This window comes from Microtus pennsylvanicus, chromosome 5 (genome assembly GCF_037038515.1).
Source record: "Microtus pennsylvanicus isolate mMicPen1 chromosome 5, mMicPen1.hap1, whole genome shotgun sequence".
NCBI classification, from domain to species: Eukaryota; Metazoa; Chordata; class Mammalia; order Rodentia; family Cricetidae; genus Microtus; species Microtus pennsylvanicus.
Genome location: NC_134583.1, coordinates 47,297,017 through 47,316,971, shown reverse-complemented (window position 1 = coordinate 47,316,971; position 19,955 = coordinate 47,297,017). Strand labels below are relative to the sequence as shown.

General features: G+C 39.9%; 1 protein-coding gene and 1 pseudogene across 1 annotated transcript in view; both read left to right on the top strand.

Annotated features, from left to right (window-relative positions):
* The first annotated feature begins 403 nt into the window (after positions 1-403).
* Positions 404-19,955, top strand: part of LOC142849532 (interferon-induced very large GTPase 1-like) — a 139,980-nt gene continuing 120,428 nt past the window's right edge. Inside the window, exon 1 of the mRNA XM_075971813.1 lies at positions 404-468. The gene's annotated coding sequence lies outside the window, so the exon portion shown is untranslated. The remainder of the gene's footprint in view (positions 469-19,955) is intronic.
* Positions 11,648-13,074, top strand: LOC142850861 (large ribosomal subunit protein uL2m pseudogene; annotated as a pseudogene).

Sequence of the window (19,955 nt, the reverse complement as noted above, 5' to 3'; positions counted from 1 at the left end):
GAACAATGGTAGTCACAGTTGCATAGTCAGCACATTATCCATTGACCCATCTCACCAGCATCAGCCTGATTTTCTCATCTCTGATTCATGAAGCATGATTTTCTTCATTCATTTAGCTCCTTCCTCCTAAAAGCTACTAAGATATATGAGTTTCCTGCCCCGGTTGTTCTTCACTCAGAGTCAATAAAATTGGATTTTTAATTTCTTTATGTAGGATTAGTTACTTATAAATTGGACTCTACTCCAAGGTGACACAACACACAATATAAACAGGAATAATACAAAACTCCTCCCAGTAAGAAGGAGAACATGAAATTTTATTGTGCTGAGAGTAAATTCAGCCTTTACCCCCAGATAAATAACCCTCTCTGTGCTGTAACTGACATTCAGCAGCCTTGCCTCCTCCAGGAAGGATCACACTCTCCCTCCATTTCTGTCCGGAGCAGACACCTGGCCTCAAGGAGACAAGTAAGTGGAAGAGTAGATGGGAAGCAGGGTGGACAGATAAGTACAAAATAGAATGAATGGAATAGACAATGCAAAATGGAAACTGATGGAAAAGATAAGAAGTCATTACAATTATGGCATACTGAAGCCAAAGGCATAGTTTAGCACTGAATCTAAAGTTCATATTTCTGTTCCCCTGAAAAGAGGGACAAAGTAAACCCTGACTTTACTATCTCCAATTTCCATCTTCAAGAGTTAGTAATGGAAAAGACTTTTATGTCACTCCAGGGGAAATAGAGAAACTTCCCACTGAGCAGTCTTTGTCTTCAATCATAGAGGTTCTTGTTTTCTTACAAGGATTAATTGGACCTCAGACTTTTACCTCTTGGAACCAGAAGCTGTATTTTATTTTAGACAAACACAGTTCTTTTTCACAAGTGACCATAGATAAGCTGAAGTGAAGGGGGAAGACACATGTGCCTCTCTTTACACATTAGCATACATGCAAAAGAGATGAGTCAATAAAAGGTAGGGGAAATAACTCGAGATAGAAGGCAAAGCAGTATAAAGCAAATCTACTGTAAAACCTTGCTATTTGGAGGAGGGGTAAGGAGAGAAAACTATCCCAATGTCTTCCTCATATTCACAAAGCTGCAAACATTAAAAAAGACATCATAAATCGGTGGTGGTGACTCATGCCTTTAATACCAGTATTTGGGAGATGTAGGGAGGTAGGTCTCAATGAGTTCAAAGCCTACCTGGTCTACAAGAGCAAGTTCCAGGATAACTTGGGCTGTTACACAGAGAAATGCTGTCTTGAGTAAAAAAGATATCATAAGTCCACATTTCATCATACTCTTAAAACTATTACCCCATAAACAAGCTAAAAGTATGGGAGAATAAAATTGTAAACCAAAATCTAATTTGGTGACTAATAGGAACAACAACATCAAAAAAAGTTCAGGCTTAAAGTGGGAGCCCTTCTTTGAAAGGATTATTTTAAACATTGGAAAGGGACAGACACAACAAGGGGAAAAAACATATCATAAAACAGGCAGAAAAGGATCTTTTAATTTTTAGATTTACATGTTATTGTTATTGTGACTTTTTGCATGCTGGGTAATCATATTTGCTATATCATACATGTGGAGGTCAGGAAACATCTGTGTGGATTATTTTCTCTTTTTTGACATTGTGTGGGTCCCATGAATCCAGTTCACACTGTGAGGTCATGTGCAAGGGCTCACTGAACCATATCGCTGACCAGACTAGGACCTTGCTCATGTGGTAGGACAGACATGATGAGGAAGAGGCCACTATGTGGCAGGTGGGTACTTAGAGACTGTTCTCCCTGTAGTCAGGAAATTGGCCTAGGAGAAGGAAAAGAAAAGTTAATTATGGACTGTCTCTGGAGGAGGGTCAGACAGAGTCCAGGGGATGTGAAAGAAGGCAAATTAGCTAAATTTGTCAGAGTTAATATTTGGCTTTTAATAGATGAAAATGAGTAAATGATTCCAAAAAGATTCATGAGACAATGAACTGGAATTTTGATAAGCTGTATCTGGCCTGTCTAGAGTTAAAATGGGGAGAAACAGACATAGGTCTCATCTAAGCATTATACTGAAGTGTGATTCTTTATAAGACATTTTATTACCTTAAATCACATAATATGAGAGGTCATTCTGTATGAATAATTCTTTGCAATAAGAACCCGACCAAAGGTTTTAATATGAATCCAGGGATCCAAAGTAACAAAGATCATGGTTTGTAAAAAAGTTAAATAAATGTATGGTGGTAAAAATAGAGAGGAGATTTGCCCTATATGACCATAATTGGAAGAAAAAATAGAACCAGTGGTACTTAAATCCATCTTCAGGGTATTAGTATGAATATTTTAGATTCAAATAGAAAATCAAAGTATGCACAGTTAAGCAATCCTACTTTAGTTATAGTTCAACACTCCATGTATCCACGAATATCTCAACTACTAGAAAGTAGTCACTACTGCAAGATGGTCCAATAAATTGTTAAATTATTCATCTGTTCTTCCATCACAGATAATGAAGTCCAGTCTTCTGAAAAAAATCTCATTAAGAGATGAATTGTTTAACCATTTAGGTTTTCTTCTTCCTGGGATTTAATATCCCTTTAAAAGGAAATGTTAAGGACAATAACTTACCTCTGTTCCTTCAGTCAAATACAGATCAGGCACACAATGAAGACAAAGATGTCAGGCTTTCATCCTGCTTTAGATACTGTGGACAAAAGTGAAGAGTCAACATTTTTACACAAGTGCTCCATCAACTGGGTAACCAGAGTTCAAACAGATGAGCTAGCTCGTGAAGGGCCTTCCAGATTGAAGCTCTTAATAGACATGTTGGTTACCTCTGTTTAGATTAGCAAATATGAAAAATGGAAATCTTCCATTCAGTCTCTATTCAGATGTTTGTGTTAACTTAAGCTTTCAAAATTTGTTTGAAATTACCAAGGATTAAGATTTCTTGGGTCGTACTCTAATATGTATATATTCCATACTTTCTTCATCCATTCTTCCATTGAAGGGCATCTAGGTTGTTTCCAGGTTCTGGCTATTACAAACAATGCTGCTATGAACACAGTTGAGCATATACTTTTGTTGTATGATAGGGCATCTCTTGGGTATATTCTGTGGTATTGCTGGGTCCAGGGGTAGGTTGATCCCGAATTTCCTGAGAAACTGCCACCCACCAGCAATGGATGAGTGTACCGCGAGGGGTGCACCCACACACTGAGACAATGGGGATGTTCTATCGGGAACTCACCAAGGCCAGATGGACTGGGTCTGAATAAGCATGGGATAAAACCGGACTCGCTGAACATAGCGGACAATGAGGACTGCTGAGAAGTCAAGAACAATGGCACTGGGTTTTGATCCTACTGCACGTACTGGCTTTGTGCGAGCCTAGGCAGTTTGGATGCTCACCTTACTAGACCTAGAAGGATGTGGGAGGTCCTTGGATTTCCCACAGGGCAGGGAACCCTCACTGATCTTTGGGCTGATGAGGGAGGGGGACTTGATTGGGGGAGGTGGAGAGAAATGGGAGGCGGTGGCGGGGAGGAGGCAGAAATCTTTAATAAATAAATTAATTAATTAAAAAAAGATTTCTTGGGTCTATGATAAATGTTTCATTTGGAAAGCCTAAACTATCTTCATTAATGATGTTAACTTATTTGAATTCACATGACTTCCTCCACTTTTTTGCAAGTATTGTATATTACAAGGAATGCAGATAGTGATCAATTTAATAATGGTAATATATCATGATTGCAATCATTTGCATTTCCCAAACAACAAATCCTGAAAAAATCATTTATAAACCTATAAATTATCTGTAACTCTTCTAGGTGAAGAGCTCGTTAGACCAAGTCTTTGCCCAAGTTTTTTACTATGTTGTTCATTTTCATGTTATTGGTTTTAAGTGTTGTATATTTATAGAATGATATTACTTTATTAGATATTATATATTTTCTTCGAGCATATAAATTATGTCTTAGTTATTCTTCAATTATTGTGAAAAGACATCATGTTTTTGCAACACTTATAACAGAAATCATTTATGTGAGACACTGTCAATTTCAGAAATTTAGTACATTTTCATAATGGCTGTGAATATGCCAGCATGCAGAAAGATATAATAGCTAAAAATTCTACATGTGGATCAATAGGCAGCAAGAGGACAGAGGCAAGGGGACTTGCTTGAGCCTTTGAAAGCCCAAATCCCAGTGACAGAGTTCTTCTAACAAGGCCATACCTGCTAATATACTCAGCTTCATGCCAAACCCTGGTGACCAAGTGCTCAAACCTATAGTGGACATTTTCTTTTCTATTTTCTTTTTAAAACAATCATTTTATTTTACATAACAATCCAAGTTCTATCTCCCTCTTTTCTTCCCACTCCTCACTTTTTCCCCCACCATAATCCCCATCCATTCCTCAGAGAGGGTGAGGCTTTCCATGGGGAACAAAGAATATCTGTCATATCACTTAAGGCAGGGCGAAGGCTCTCTTCCCTGTATCTAGGCTGAGCAAGATATTCCTCCACAGGGAATGGGTTCTATCACATTCCACTCCCTGGCCTCCACTGGCCTAAAGCTATATCATAATGCAAAATGCATCCAGTCAAATTTTTAAAATCTGCATAGCCTATCACAGCTTCAACAATGTTTAAAAGTACCAAGTACAAAGTATCTTCTGAGATTCCAGGCAATCACTTAACTATCTTCATTAATGAAACCAAATAAAAAAGCATACCACATACTTCCAACTTACAATATCTCTCAATATACACTACTATTTCAAAAGTTGGGAAAAGGAGCATAGTGAGAACCATTCCAGAAGGTTCAGTCTCAAGTACAGAATGCTGCACTCCAAGTACACTGTAGTATATGAGTTCAGAGTTGGAAGCATGGATGAAAAGAGAGATGGTAAAGAATTTTCTGACACTCATAGAAGTCTCTTAAATGCAATTCCATATAAAATCAAAATAAAAAAGCAGATCACATAATTCTGTATAATTATCCAGAATATGCATCACCATTCCAAAAGGGAGGAAAGAGAGCATAGTGAGGAAATACGAGACCAAAGCAAGATCAAAACCAACAGGACAAACTTCAATCTCTGCATCTCAAAGTTTGATGTCAAAGTATTCTTCAGATTTTCTAGTCTTATCAGCTTTGTTGACTGAAACTCATGTTTCTCTCTTAGACTGTTTCCACACTAAGTCTGCAGCTTTCATTAGCAGGAATCTTATGTCTCTAAACAAAATCCAGGTTTCAACTTTACAGTTTCACAAAATGGCTTGTCTGGGCCACTATTCAGGGACATCCCTGACACATATATGGCCTCATCGGTTTTCCTTAGCATGGAAGGATATTCTGCAGGTCCTTTCTTGTATTTTTTATTCTAAAGACAGAAACACTTGGCTGAAGCTGCCAAGGTCTGCTGCTTCCTAGGGCTGGAACATTCCCCTTGGTCAAATTCAGTTGCACCAGTTTTCTGTTTCCCATTGTTTCCTTCACTTCTTGAGCTTGTCTTTAAATCCTTTCCACAATTTTAAATTTACCTGGATGGGACCTTGTCCTGAGGGCATAAATCTCTTCATTCCATTTAACATCTGGCTTTCCTTTAAACTTTTTATCTCTCTCTCTCTCTTTTTTTGCAATGGACTTGGAACCATTATTTTTCCTGCTTTTCTTTTCCCCTCAAGCCATACATGTTATAATTTTCTATATGCATTTTGCTCCTTTTCATTATAAATCTACATAAGAGTGAATTATAGTAACCACAGGAAGAATCAGTACTAGGCTCTCTTGAAATGTCCTCTGCCTATACCAATAATCCCAAACTTTTTAAGTTATTCTCGGGCAGATATTTTGGAAAAGGTGAAAAAGCAGCCACGTTGTTTGTCAAAATATTACCACAATAGTCTCTAGAACATTTACTAATATTATTTTCCTCTGAAATCTCCTGAATCATAATCTATGTTGCTCTCACCACCACTGTCTTCTATGCTTCCACTCATATGGCTCATTAAGTACTACTTAAGCAATCATTGCTTTTCTAATCAAAAGTCCCAACATCCACATTCTGCCAACAACCAGTACAATCAGGCATGTCACAGCATTACTCCACTCCTGGAACCAACTTCTGTCTTAAATAGAGTTCTATTGTTGTGAAGAGATACTATGACCTTGGAACATCTTATGAAAGAAAATTTTCAACTGGGACTGGCTTACAGTTTGGGAAATTTTGTGCATTGTCTTCACAACAGCGAGAATGTTTACCCACAGGCAAGCATGATAGCTGAGAGTTGTACATCCAAATCCTGAAGACAGCAAGAAGAGTGAGCTTACCTTGGTTTTTCAAACCTCAACATCTACACTTAGTGACACACTTAGTACACAAGACCACATCTTCTGTTCCTTTCAAATAGTGCCAATTGCTGGGACTAAACATTCAAATACATAAACCTATAGGGAGGCATTCTTATTCAAACCACCACCTTCCACTCACTGGGCTTGTATCCACATCATAACTCAACATTATATTCTTGTTCTTTTCATTTTGTCTTTCAACGGATCATAAATTTTTACTTTCAATGGAGTTGCATGGTGATAGTCAGTTTTCTGTCACTGTGACTAAATCTCTGTAAAAATCAAATTAAAGGAGAAAGACTTGATTTTACTCAGAGTATCTGAGAATTCAGTCCATGATCAGCTCATTCCCTTACCATGGTTCTGTGATAAAGCATATCACCACAGTGCAAATGTAGGACAGAATAAGATAATCACTTCATTGTAAACAAAATACGTAGACCGACAAATAGACAAAAAGTAGAATACACAATCCAGAGGCTTGCTTCTGTATAGCCTACTTCATCCAAATAGGCAGTACCTCCTAATGTTTATTAGGAGCACCAAATGGATACTAAGTCCTAACATGTCCCTTTGGAATGAAAGTTTAGATACGAATTGAAATGCTGACCAATCAATACATTATTTCATTTGGCTTATACCTAAAACATTCTCCCAAGGAAGAAGTAGGGTAGGTACCCAGCCATTAGAGGAGTTTGGGCTGGTAGGTGGTGACTAAGGAGGAAGGGAGTGCCATAAAGGAACTTGAAAGGGCTTAGACCCATAGGAGACCATGGGGTGACCAAGAGAAAGATAAGGGCAATGGGGAGAAGGGAGGGCTCAGATAACCTGAATTCAATGGAAAGCTTGATTATTGTTGTTTGATGAGTCCACTGGCCCTCTACACCTTTCCCAAGGATTGTGGGTGGTAAGGGATGTGGAACTTCCAGGAGATGTTGAGAGCTTCTGATATGAGCTCCATGAACCTGGATGTGAAGGCTGGCCCATTGTTCATTTGGATGGTCTGTAGAATGCCAAACCAAGGAATGATGTAGTCTAGTAGTACCTGAGCCACCACATCTGCTGTTTCCATGGAGGCCAGAAACGTTTCTATCCATCCTGTAAAAGTGTTCACAAGTGTTAGGAGATAATAGAGGTTTTTTATGACTAAGCATATGAGTGAAATCAATCCACATTTTTTACATGGTTGATGCCTATGAAGCTGATGCAGAGACTGACATATATGGACAACCCCTGTGGATTGGCCGTGGCACACACCTTTCAGGAAAAGTAAACCTCTGAAATATGAGCTCGAAGATGGTTGAGGTCAAAGAGGGACTTTAAGAAATGGAATATAACTTTGGGGACTATGCATAAGGTCTGGTGGATGTCTGAAATGATCGACAATGTCTGGTCTTCAGGAAAGATGAGACAGTTATTTAAGTAGAACCATCCATCTTTTGTTTTTTTGGCCCCCTATTTAATGAGTTCATCTCTCTCTTCTGGTTGATAACAGGGATGATAGGAGGGAGTCCAAAAAATGTGTTCTGTTAAATCAGAGGAGCTGGAGGCCAGGTGCTGGGACCACTGAGTCAGCTTTGGCATTGCCTAATGACACTGGATCCTTGGAGAATTGGTGTCCCCAACAGTGAATTATGACTACTTCTGCAGGGAGCTGGAGGGCCTCCAAGAGATTGGCTATAAGGGGTCCAATAACTATGAGAGTATTCTTGGTAGTAAGGAAGCCCCTTTCTTTCCAAGCTACAGAATAGGTATGGGCTATTAAGAAGGCGTATTTGGAGTCAGTATAGATATTGGCTATCTGGAGTGCTCTAGTCAAGTCAATTAATTGGCCTTTTGTGAAGAGGTTCCCATTGGCAGGCAGGTCACTTTAACTGTTTTATTGGGAGTGACCACTGCATATGCTGCCTGGCGGTTTCCTCATTTGTCTCTAAGGGAACTTACATTAGCAAACAGGGTGAATTGAGGATTTCTAAGTGGTTGATATAAAAAACTGGGCCAAGGTGAGCATAGGCCTTCACAGCCTCTGGGCAAGAATTAGAGGAAGTATCAGAGTGGGAAGGGACAGGAAGGAGGTCTGCAGGGTTTAGGGCAGGACTAGAGGCCAAGGTAATTTGGGGTTTTCTAGAAACAGTGAGTGAATGACTTGGACTCATGAAGGCCCAAGGAAGGAGAGAGGATGACTTAGAAGGTCTGAGAGGCAGTGGGTGGAATATACCATGATTGGCCTGGACAGGGTGATCTTGAGAGCCTCCCGTGTGAGTTCAGTTGCTGCTGCTGGAGCTCTCAAGCATGTCTGCCATTCACAGATGGTTAGGTCCAGCTGTTTGGGCAAAAAGGTGACAGCCTGATTCAAAGGCCCAACCAGTTGTGTTAGAACTCCAGTGACCACTCCTAACTGTTCATCTGTATAAAGGTGGTAAGATCTTGTCGGGTATAGAAGAACAAGGGCAGGAACTGTTACAAGGGCATCTTGTATCAGAGAGAAGTTAAGGGAGATGATGGCCATGTGAGTGACAGGCCCCTTGAGGGTCTATCTGGCTGCCTGGTACAGAGGCTTGACAATAATGGCAAAGTTAGGGATCCAATGACGGAAGAATCCCATCAAGCCCAAAAATGAGAGATTCTGAGTCACTGTGGTTGGGGGCTGTAAATCCTGCTATAGCCTCTTAATAATTTCTTAATATCCACATATACATTATAGATGGTAATAAATTTCATAAAAATATTTTAATTCAAGTATATCACATAGTTTGCCTATATTCAAAAGGTTTCATATTAGGAGTTGAAAGGGCTCTGTTTTTTATATATTTATTAGAAAAGTTACTAATGTCATATACAGACAAGCAGACAGCAATACAGCAAAGATGCTAAGCCAGTATCAGGCAAACAAGACAAAAAGAATGTCCCTTCTCATACACTTAAGAGGAAGAAGTAGGTTCTATGCCAGTGACTGATTGGCAGTCCATAATGAATGCATGCAGTCAGACTGTCTAATGGTTGCAGGGAGTCTGTCTCTCAGAGACATGTGCCAAAATCTTATATGGTTGTGATTAAGAGCAAAAATATAGAAGAAACAAATTAATAAAATAGCTTTAATAAATGGCGGGACCCTGCCTAATATATTTACTCTCTATAATATATTCCTTTGCACCTCCCATCTCTTTTTCCCATTCATTCTCAACACAGTTTTTCTAAGTTTATTATTGCTAGTTATGTGCACCCATGGTTTGCCAGCATGAATGTTTGTGCACAGCATGCGTGCCTGGTGGTTGTGGAGGCCAGAAGGCACATGGTCCACTAAAACTGTCATTACAGATAAATGTATACTGCTATGTGGTTACTAGGAGCCAACGGCAGGTCTTCTGTAAGACCAAGTACTCTTAACCCCTTAGTCATCTCTCTAGGTCATTCACACAGTCTGCTTCTGTTTTAACATCATATAAGCTATATACTTACATATAAATGATCTCATCATCTATGTAACATGAAAATGCCATGAAAAGAATCAAATGTTGGGACCAATTACCTGTTCCATCATCAGAAATCTCCACTGGAACAGGTACAGGGATGCAGTCGCTGAGCAAGTGAGCAAGGAAGGGCCAGAAACTACTGAGGGTCCAGACGTGAATCTGGGAGCTTCAAGGGAGTAGACCTAAGCCAGGACCTCTGCCAGTCTGAGCATGAATCTGGGACCTCTAAGGGAGTTGACAGGAACCAGAGATTTCTGCAGGTCCAGACGTGAGTTTGGGACCTCAGAAGGAGTAGGCCTGAGCTCTGTGAATCCTAGTATTTGTCTGGGACATCAAAGGGAATAGGCAGGAACCTGGAACCTCTGAGGATCTGGAGTGTGAGTCTGGAACCTCTGAGGGAGTAAGCCTGAGCCAGGTCCTCTGTGGTTCTGGGTGTACCTAGAACTCCGAGCTTGGGAACGCTGAGGCACTAGACCAGAATCAAAAACCTTTGTAGAACCAACTCCAAGCCAGGGAGTTCTGCAGGAAGGGGATCCAGACCAGGATTTGCAGAAGCAGGTCAAGGCCTGTAACCTAGGCCAAAGTCAACCTGAGGCATGGAACTCCACCTTGAGCAACAAATTGAACAGAAGTGGAACTGAACCAGCTACCTAGGACAGAGTGGGCCTAAGGAGGAAAGCTCCACTAGAGCAGAAGCCAGATGCCAATCCAGTCCCCGGACACTGGCAGATCAGGATTAAGCCAGCAACCAGATCCAGAGTCAGCGATCTCCACTGGAATAGGTAGAGGGGAGTAACTGCCGAGTAAGTGAGCCAGAGCCAGAGACTACTGAGAGTCCAGACATGAATCTGGGACCTTCAAGGGAGTAGACCTAAGCCAGGACACCTGTGGGTCAGGGCATGAGCCTAGGACCTCCCAGGAACTAGGCCTGAGCCAGGAACCTGCCAGTCTGGGCATGAATCTGTGACCTCTGAGGGAGTAGGCAGGAACCAGAGATCTCTGAGGGACCAGGAGTAAGCCTGGGACCTCAGAAGGAGTAGGCCTGAGCCAGGACTTCTGTGGGTCTGGGAATTGGTCTGGGACATCAAAGGGAATAGGCAGGAACCTGAAACCTCTGCTGGTCTGAATGTGAGTCTGGGAATTCTGAGGGAGTAATCCTGAGCCAGGTCCTCTCTGGTTCTGGGCACACCCGAGCTTGGGATCTCTGAGACAGTAGACCAGAGCCAAAAACCTTTGCAGAACCAACTCCAAGCCAGGGACTTCTACAGGAGGGAATCCAGACCCGGATTTACAGAAACACTTCAAAGCTAGTAACCTAGACAAAGTAGGCCTGAGACAGCAAACTCAAAGTAAACGAAACAAAGCACAGGAGCACTGATCTACCTCCAGGAACACAAAGTAACCAACAGGGTAACTAGAACTGTTGCACTGACTGTACCACAAGGGCACAATCATCTGAGCTTTGGATTCTTTGGCACCTAGAAGATTATTCAACAAAATCTCAGACAACCCCAACCATATCTATTAGAGGAAAAGATGAGTAGAAAAAGTAAGAACACATGCAATACCACAATGAGCAACACACACCAGTAAAACCTAAAGACCTTAAAACAGCAAGACCTGAACAACCAAATATAGATGAAGCAGAAGAAAATGACTAAAAATATAACTTCAAGAGAATGTTTGAAACTCTTAAAGAGGAAATGAAAAATTCCCTTAAGGAAATGGAGGAAAAGACAAACAAAAATTAGAAGACATCAGCAAATTCCTTAAAGGAAACCAAGAAAAAGAAATCAAACATATGGACTCCGAGGACTCCCCATGGCCCTGTGCGCGCTGGCTAGTGCTCTGCGCTCTCTGAGCCTGGCATCCCCGGTCATTACTGCCCAAACTCCAACTCTGATCCCAGCTGCCCAGACGCTGAGCAATGTCCTTCAGCAGCCCTCGGCCGTGGCGTTGCCCTCTCAGCGCTCGGTGCATACATCTGTGGACCTTAATGCCAAGTTTGTGTCCTGGAAAAGCCATACCAAGTACACAGTCAAACCTGTGAAGATGAGGAAGTCTGGGGGTCGAGACCATACAGGCCGCATCCGAGTACATGGTATTGGTGTGGGCCACAAACAAAATTACAGAATGATTGACTTCCTGCGGTTCCGGCCAGAGAAGGAGAGCAAGCAAGAACCCTTTGAGGAGAAGGTTGTCGTCGTCTGCTACGATCCATGCAGGTCTGCAGACATAGCCCTGGTAGCTGGGGGCAGCCGGAAACGCTGGATCATTGCCACAGAAAACATGAAGGCAGGAGATACAATCCTGAACTCTAGCCATATAGGCAGAATGGCAGTGGCAGCTCAGGAGGGCAATGCGTATCCTCTTGGGGCATTGCCTGTGGGGACCCTCATCAACAATGTGGAAAGTGAGCCTGGCCGAGGAGCACAGTATATCCGAGCTGCAGGGACGTGTGGTGTGCTGCTTCGGAACGTGAATGGAACAGCCACTATCCAGCTGCCCTCTAAGAGGCAAATGCAGGTGCTGGAGACATGCATTGCAACTGTAGACCGAGTTTCCAACGTTAATCATAACCAGCGGATCATCCGCAAGGCAGGACGGAATCACTGGCTGGGCAAGAGCCCTAACAATGGGCTATGGCAATGCAAGGTTAAGCTGGGCTGGCTGAAAGATTCGGCCACTGCCCCCAATGAAGAGCTACGTGAAGCTGCCCTCTGTCGCTGCCCAAAGCTGACACCCCTGGACTCTAATAAAATGCCCCTTGTTTTTAAAAAAAAAGAAATAAAACATATGAAAGACACTATTCAAGATTTAAAAACTGAAATAGAGACAATAAAGCAAACACAAACCGAGGGAATTATAGAAACAGAAAACAAACAGGAACCACAAGTGCAAGTATGAACAGCAGAATACAAGAGATGGAAGACTCTCAAGTGCTGAAGGTAAAATACAGGAAATAGACTCATCAGTTAAAGCAAATATTAAATCCAACAAAAGCTTAACCCAAAGCATCCAGGAAATATGAGATACCATGAAAAAGCCAAATCTAAGAATAATAGGTATAAAAGAAGGAGAAGGAGTTCAACTCAAAAGCACAAAATATATATTTAACAAAATCATAGAAGAAAACTTTCTCAAACTAAAGAAAGATATGCCTGTGAAGCTACATGAAGCTTACAGAACACCAAATAAACTGGATCCAAACAAAACGTCTTCTTGCCACACAATAATCAAAACACTAAACATACAGAGTAAAGGGAGAACATTAAGAGCTGCAAAGAAAAAAGGTAAGTAACATAGCAGACCTATCAGAATTACACCTGACTTTTCATTGGAGACAATGAAAGCCAGAAGGTTGTGGTCAAGCATTATGCAGACATAAAAAGACCATAGATGTCAGCCCAGACTACTATACCAAGCAAAACTTTCAATCACCATAGAAGGACAAAACAAGATATTCTATGACAAAACTAAATTTCACCGATACCTAGACACCAACCCAGCACTACACAAAATACTAGAAGAAAACACAAACCCAAGGAAGCTGGCTATACCAACAAAAACACAGACAATTGATGATCTCATAGCAGCAAACCCCAAAGAAGGGGAAAACACATAAATTAACATCACCAACAATGAAAATAAATTAACAGGAGATAGCAATCACTGGTCAGTAATATCCCTTAATGTAAATGGACTCAACTCACCTATAAAAAGTCAAATGCTGACAGATTGGATACAAAAATAGAATCCATCCTTCTTCTGCATTCAAGAAACACATCTCAACCTCAAAGACAGACATTGTCTCAGAGTAAAGGGTTGGGAAAAATATACTAATCAATTGGACCTAAGAAACAAGCAGATGTAGTTATTCTAATATCTAACAAAATAGACCTAAATTAAAATCAGTCAAAAGAGACAAAGAAGGTCATTTCATATTAATCACAGGAAAAATCCATCCAGAGGAAATCTCAATACTGAACATCTATGCCCCAAATACAAGGGCACCCTCACATGTAAAAGAAACACTTCTAATGCTTAAATCATACATTAAACTTCCCACACTAATAGTGGGAGAGTTCAACACTTCCTCCTCACCACTGGACAGGTCAGTCAGACAAAAAATGAACAGAGAAATAAGAGAACTAACAGATGTTATGATTCAAATGACTTAACAGACATTTATAGAATATCCCATCCAAACATACAAATATATACCTTACTCAGCACCTTATGGAATCTTCTCAAATATTGACCAAATACTCAGTAACAAAACAAACCTCAACAAATACAAAAAAATGGAATAACCCAATGTAACTTATCATATCATCATGGTTTAAAACTAGAAGTCAACAACAATACTAGTTGTTGTATAGTTGTGTAGAAAACCCACAAACACATAGAAATTAAACAATGCTCACCTGACTCATCAGTGGGTCAAGGAAGAAACAAAGGGAGAAATTAAAGACTTCCTAAAATTCAATGAAAATGACCACACAACATATCCAAATTTATGGGACACAATGAAAGCAGTGTTAAGAGGAAAGTTCATAGCCCTAAATACCTACATAAAAAAGCTGGAAAAATCCCACACTAGTGAATTAACAGAACATTTAAAAACTTTAGAACAAAAAGAAGCAAACTCATCTAAGAGAACTAGACAGCAGGAAATAATCAAATTGAGAGCTGAAATCAACAAAATAGAAACAAAGAAAACAATATAAAAAATCAATGAGACAAAGAGTTGGTTCTTCAAGAAAATCAACAAAATAAATGAAACTTTATCCAAACTAACCAAAAGGCAGAGAAGAATATCTAAATTAACAAAATCAGAAATGGAAAGGGGGACATAACAACAGACATGAAGGAAATACAGAGAATCATCAGGTCATATTTCCAAAACCTGTACTCCACAAAATTGGAAAACATAAAGGAAAGGGACAACTTTCTGGATAAATCTCATTTACCAAAATTAAATAAAGACCAGATATGCAAATTAAGCAGACATATAACTGCTGAAAAAACAGAAACAGTCATCAAAATTCTCACAACCAAAAAGGCCCAAGACCAGATGGTTTCAGCTCAAAATTCTACAAGACTTTCAAAGAAGAATTAATAATAATACTTGTCAAATTATTCTACATAATAGAAACAAAAGGAACAATTCCAAACTCTTTTTATGATGCTACAGTTACCCTGATAACCAAACCACAAAAAGATATTACTAAGGAGAATTTGCAGACAAATATCACTCATGAACATTGATGCAAAAGTACTAAATAAAACACTGGCAAATTGAATTCAAGAAAACATCAGAACCATCATCCACCATGATCAAGTTGGCTTCATCCCAGAGATACAGGGATGGTTCAACATACAAAAATCTTTCAATGTAATCCACCATATAAACAAAATGAAAAACAAAAACCACATGATCACCTCATTAGATGCCAAAAAAGTTTTCTACAAAATACAACATCCCTTCATGATAAAGGTCTTGGAGAGAGCAGGAATACAAGGAACATACCTAAACACAATAAGGGCAATATACACGAACTAAATGGAGAGAAACTGCCAGCGATCCCACTGAAATCAGGAACAAGACAAGGTTGTCCACTCTCTCCATATCCATTCAATATAGTTTTGAGGTTCTAGCTAGAGCAATAAGACAACATAAGGAGAACAAGAGGATACAAATTGGAAAAGAAGAAGTGAAACTCTTACTATTTGCTGATGATATCATAGTTTACAAAAGCGATCCCAAAAATTCTATCAAAGAACTTCTACGACACATAAACACTTTCAGTAATGTAGCAGGATACAAGATTAACTCAAAAAAATCAGTAGCTCTCCTGTACACAGACGATTAAAGGGCTGGGGAAGAAATCAGAGAAACATCACCCTTCATAATAGCCACAAATAGCATAAAATATCTCAGAGTATCTCTAACCAAGGAAGTGGAAGACTTGTATGACAAGAACATTATATCTTTGAAGAAAGAAATTGAAGAAGACACAAGAAAGTGGAAAGATCTCCCATGCTCTTGGATAGTCGGAATTAACATAGTAAAAATGGCAATCTTAACAAAAGCAATCTACAGATTGAACACAATGCCCATCAAAATCCCAGCAAAATTCTTCACATACCTCAAAAAAACAGTACTCAACTTCATATGGAAAATGAAAAAAAAAACCCAGGATAGCAAAAACAATCCTGTACAATAAAATACTTCTGGATGCATCACAATCCCTGACTTCAAACTCTACTACAGAGCTACAGTACTGAAAACAGCCTGGTATTGGCATAAAAACAGACAGGAGGACTAATGTACCCTAATAGAAGCCCTAGATATTAATCCACACACCTTCAAACACCAAATTTTTGACAAAGAAGCAAAAAATATCAAGTGGAAAAAAAGAAAGCATATATAATAAATGGTGCTGGCATAACTGGATATCAGCCTTTAGAAGAATGAAAATAGACCCATATCTATCACCATGCACAAAACTCAAGTCCAAATGGATCAAAGACCTCAACATAAAGCCAGCCACATTTAACCTTAGATAAGAGAAAGTGGGACGTACACTTGAATGCATTGGCACAGAAGACCATTTCCTAGATATAACACAAGCAGCACAGACACTGAGAGAAACAATTAATAAATGGGACATCCTGAAACTGAAAAGCTTTCGCAAAGCAAAGGACACTATCAACAAGACAAAATGACAACCTGCAGAATGGAAAAAGATTTTCAACAACTCCACATCAGACGGAGGTATTATCTCCAAAATATACAAAGAACTCAAAAAATCAATCACCAAAAGAACAAATAATTCAATAAAAAATAGAGTACAGATCTAAACAGAGAGCCCTCAACAGTAGAATGCCTGAAAGACACTTAAGGAAAAATGTTCAATAGCCTTAGTCATCAGAGAAATGCAAATCAAAACAACTCTGAGATTCCATCTTAAACCTGTAAGAATGGCCAAGATCCAAAACTCTGATGACAACTTATGCTGGAGGGATTGTGGGGAAAAGGGAACACTTCTGCATTGCTGGTAGGAATACAAACTAGTACATCCCCTTTGGATGTCAGGGTGGCGATTTCTCAGAAAACTAGGAAACGACCTTCCTCAAGACCCAGTTATAGCACTTTTGGGTATATATTCAAAGGATACACAATGGTGCCACAAGAACATGTGCTCAAATATGTTCATCGCAGCTTTGTTCGTCATAGCCAGAACCTGGAAACAACCTAAATGCCCCTCGACTGAAAAATGGATAAGGAAAATGTGGAACATTTACACAATGGAGTACTGCACAGTAGAAAAAAATGACAGCTTGAATTTTGCAGAAAAAATATAACGACAGCTAGAAAACATTATTTTGAGTGAGGTAACCCAGACACAGAAAGACATTTATCACAATTTATCACATGTACTTACTCATAGATGGTTTTTAAACATAAAGCAAAGAAAGCCAGCCTACAAACCATAGTCACAGAGAACATAGACTACAATGAGAACACTAAGAGAGACTTAAATAGATCTAATCTACATGGGAAGTAGAAAAAGAGAAGATCTACTGAGTAAATTGGGAGCATGGAGACCTTGGGGGAAGTTTGAAGCGGGGAGGGGAGAGTTAGGGAGAAAAATGTAGAGCTCAATAAAAATCAATAAAAAAATGAAATCAAATGTTGCATTTGTCATAGCCTGGTATATTTTATTTAATATGATTCTTTCTTTCTTTTTTTGTTTTTTTTTTGAGACAGGGTTTCTCTGTGGCTTTTGGAGCCTGTACTGGAATTAGCTCTGTAGACCAGGCTGGTCCCAAATTCACAGAGATCCGCCTGCTTCTGCCTCCCGAGTGCTGGGATTAAAGGCATGCACCACCATCGCCCGGCTTTATTCATCCATTTTCCAGCAAATGATTTAATTATTTTGACAGAATAAAACATAAAGTACATATATTCTATATTTTGGTTTTGTTAATATATTTATTTTTTTTCCCCAAGGAAATAATTTTATTTTTTTTTAAATTTATTTATTTATTAAAGATTTCTGTCTCTTCCCCGCCACCGCTTCCCATTTCCCTCCCCCTCCCCCAATTAAGTCCCCCCCCCCAGCCCGAGAAGCAATCAGGGTTCCCTGTCCTGTGGGAAGTCCAAGGAACCCCTACCTCCATCCAGGTCTAGTAAGTTGAGCATCCAAACTGCCTAGGCTCCCACAAAGCCAGTGCGTGCAGTAGGATCAGAAACCCATTGCCATTGTTCTTGAGTTCTCAGTATTCCTCATTGTCCGCTATGTTCAGAGAGTCCGGTTTTATCCCAGGATCTTCCAGAGCCAGGCCAGCTGGCCTTGGTGAGTTCCCAATAGAACATCCCCATTGTCTCAGTGTGTGGGTGCACCCCTCGCGGTCCTGAGTTCCATGCTCGTGCTCTCTCTCCTTCTGCTCCTGATTTCGACCTTGAGATTTCAGTCCTGTGCTCCAATTTGGGTCTCTGTCTCTGTCTTTTTTCATCGCTTGCTGAAGATTAATATTCAGGAGGATGCCTATATGTTTTTCTTTGGGTTCTCCGAATTTAGCTTCTCTAGGATCACTAATTATAACCTCAATGTCCTTGGTTTATGGCTAGAAACCAAATATGAGTGAGTACATCCCATGTTCCTCTTTTTGGGTCTGGCTTACCTCACTCAGGATAGTGTTTTCTATTTCCATCTATTTGTATGCAAAATTCAAGAAGTCCTTGTTTTTTATTGCTGAGTAGTACTCTAATATGTATAAATTCCATACTTTCTTCATCCATTCTTCCATTGAAGGGCATCTAGGTTGTTTCCAGGTTCTGGCTATCACAAACAATGCTGCTATGAACATTGTAGAGCATATACTTTTGTTGTATGATAAGGCCTCTCTTGGGTATATTCCCAAGAGTGGTATTGCTGGGTCCAGGGGTAAGTTGATCCCGAATTTCCTGAGAAACCGCCATACTGCCTTCCAAAGTGGTTGCACAAGTTTGCATTCCCACCAGCAATGGATGAGTGTACCCCTTTCTCCACAACCTCTCCAACAAAGGCTATCATTGGTGTTTTTGATTTTAGCCATTCTGACAGGTGTAAGATGGTATCTTAAAGTTGTCTTGATTTGCATTTCCCTGATCGCTAAGGAAGTTGAGCATGACCTTAAGTGTCTTTTGGCCATTTGAAGTTCTTCTGTTGAGAATTCTCTGTTCAGCTCAATGCCCCATTTTATAATTGGGTTGATTAGCCTTTTACGGTCTAGTTTCTTGAGTTCTTTATATATTTTGGAGATCAGACCTTTGTCAGTTGCGGGGTTGGTGAAGATCTTCTCCCAGTTGGTGGGTTGCCTTTGTGTCTTAGCGACAGTGTCCTTTGCTTTACAGAAGCTTCTCAGTCTCAGGAGGTCCCATTTATTCAATGTTGCCCTTAGTGTCTGTGCTGCTGGGGTTATACATAGGAAGCGATCTCCTGTGCCCATGTGTTGTAGAGTACTTCCCACTTTCTCTTCTATCAGGTTCACTGTGTTCAGACTGATATTGAGGTCTTTAATCCATTTGGACTTGAGTTTTGTGCATGGTGATAGATATGGATCTATTTTCATTCTTCTACAGGTTGACAACCAGCTTTGCCAGCACAATTTGTTGAAGATGCTCTCTTTTTTCCATTGTATACTTTTAGCTCCTTTATCGAAAATCAGATGTTCATAGGTTTGTGGGTTAATGTCAGGGTCTTCTATTCGATTCCATTGGTCGACTTCTCTGTTTTTATGCCAATACCAAGCTGTTTTCAATACTGTAGCTCTGTAGTAGAGTTTGAAGACAGGGATGGTAATGCCTCCAGACGCTCCTTTGTTGTATAAGATTGTTTTGGCTATCCTGGTTTTTTTGTTTTTCCATATAAAGTTGATTATTGTCTTCTCCAGATCTGTGAAGAATTTTGATGGGATTTTGATGGGGATTGCATTGAATCTATAGATTGCTTTTGGTAGAATTGCCATTTTTACTATGTTGATCCTCCCAATCCAGGAGCAAGGAAGATCTTTCCATTTTCTGGTGTCCTCTTCAATTTCTTTTTTCAAAGACTTAAAGTTCTTGTCAAA